Source organism: Peromyscus maniculatus, chromosome 17 (assembly GCF_049852395.1).
Source record: "Peromyscus maniculatus bairdii isolate BWxNUB_F1_BW_parent chromosome 17, HU_Pman_BW_mat_3.1, whole genome shotgun sequence".
Taxonomy (NCBI): domain Eukaryota; kingdom Metazoa; phylum Chordata; class Mammalia; order Rodentia; family Cricetidae; genus Peromyscus; species Peromyscus maniculatus.
In genome coordinates this window covers 33642080-33644438 of record NC_134868.1, presented here as the reverse complement: position 1 = coordinate 33644438, position 2359 = coordinate 33642080, and positions in this window count along the sequence as shown.

The following is a 2359-nucleotide window of genomic DNA, read 5'->3' as shown; positions in this document are numbered from 1 at the left end:
ATGTATGATAGTCTAAAAGATAATACATAAATCTATAAACTACCATACCCCTAAAATGTGTTATGTTAAATCTATAATAATTGAAATTATGAAACAATGAGAATAATAATGTAATGAATAACTAGGAGATAACCACTTAAATTGAGCATTAAAACAGTAAAACTGCAATTGAATCTTCATGCTCATTTGGCTGTATTTCTTTCTTTCCTCTGAATTTCCATATTTTTACTTATTGACTTTGGTCCTTGGATATGAATCATCAACACAAAACACAGCCTCTGTGGATATGGTTCATTTGCAGCTAAGTATTACATAAATTAAGCACACTAGAGTGTTGAATTAAAGAAAGAAATCAAAATACTTCTTCTTGGACTAGGTTAGCCAAGAACAAGCCAAAGTTGGAATTCTACACTTTTCTCTCTGTCTGTAGCTTATGTTGTGTTTAAGTTGGTGTTTATAAAACTTGTTCAAAGTGTCATTTGTTTCAGTTTATTTGAATATGGTTGCTTTCCTCTCAAGCAGGGGCCAAAATTAAGCCCAACTATGAGGCATTAAGAAGTGGGACAGGTAGGATATGAAAGAAGTGGTCAGTCTACCTTAAGTATAAGCTAATTTTTTTATATAGTAGATGGATTATTTTTTGAAAGCCATATTAACTATTTTTTTACATATTCCCTATGCCTTATAATGTGATGTTCTATGATTCTCCGACACATTGCCAGCAAAAAGGTCACCAACAGATGCAAGCCAGAGGCCTTAGACCAGAAACATGAACCAAAATGAACTTTTCTTTTTCATGATTTCCCTAATCTGAAGTACTCAGTTGCAAAAACAAACAAACAGAAAACAAAACAAACTATATGCAACTAAAATATATCAAGTAACTCCTTTTTTTTAATAATATTCATTGCTTAAATGTACGATTATGGACTTCTAAAATACCACTTCAATCATTTACTTGTTAGTAAGTAAATAACTTTAATTAGCCTTACTGCAAAACGGAAAGAGTTTAATACAGTGTTTGAGGAGTGGGAAGGAATTTTGTAGAATGTTTGGACTTAGAGTATATTCTAATTTGATTTCCTGTGATAAAATACTGATCAAAAGGAACTTGCAAAGGAAAAGATGTCCTTGGCCTACCCTTTCAGGTCAGAATCCACCATTGAGGGAAGCCAGAGACTCAAGGCAGATACCTGGAGTCATGGACCATGGAAGACTTGCTGTTGCTCTAGATAACTTAGGCTTATGATCTGGCCTCCTTATATAACCCAGGAACACCTGTCTGGGGAGTTTAGCAGCCACAGAGTCAGGTCATCCTACATCAATTAACAATCAGGTAAATTCTTTACAGACATGTAAACAGACCAATCAGATAAAGAAAATTACTCAACTGAGACTTTTTTTTTTCAGGTGATTCTAGGGTATGCAAAATTGATAACAAGGAGGTTTTAGTATGCTGTCTTTCATATTTTTATTAATTAAATCTATTCATTTATTTTACATCCTGATCTCAGTTTCCCCTCCTTCTTCTCCTCTCATTCTTGAGCCCACCCCTCCCAAACCACTCCTTTTCAGAAAAGGGCAGGCCTCCCATGGGTGTCAACAAAGCATGGCATATCAAGTTGAGGAAGAACTAAACTCTGTAGCAGAAATTTTAGAAGGACTTATTAATAAAATCAAACCTGAAGCCAGGTATTAGGTGAACACTGGAAGATCAGAGTAGCAGAATAAGCCACAGCCACCTCACCCTGCCAGTTCCTTAGCTGATCCTGTTTCCTCAGACTGGAAGCCTCTGAGTCCTCATCCAGAATGAATCTCAGCTGAACTGCTTCTTGAAAGCCTGAAGCTTAACCAGGCCCAGTTCCTGGTCCTCGTGCCTTACATACCTTTTTGCTTTCTACCACCACTCTCTGGGATTAAAGGCTCACTTTCTGGGATTAAAGGCGTGTGTCACCATGCCTGGCTGTTTCCAATGTGGCCTTGAACTCACAGAGATCCAGACAGATTTCTGCCTCTGGAATGCTAGGATTAAAGCATGAGTGCCACCATTTTCTAGCCTCTGTATCTAGTGGCTGTTAGGTTCTCTGACCCCAGATAACTTTATTAGGGTGCACAGTATTTTGGGGAACACAATACCACCACAAAGCTCCTCCCCTTGTATTATGGCTGAATCCCAGTATGAGGAATATGTTCCTGAAGGCCACCCAAAGCATTCGGGACAGGCCCCGCTCCCACCACTAGGAGTCCCACAAATAGATCAAGCTACACAACTGTCATAAGTATGTAGAAGCCCTAGGTTCATCCCATGCAGACTTCCTAGCTGTGGGTCCAGAGTCTGTGAGCTCCTATGAACCCAGTT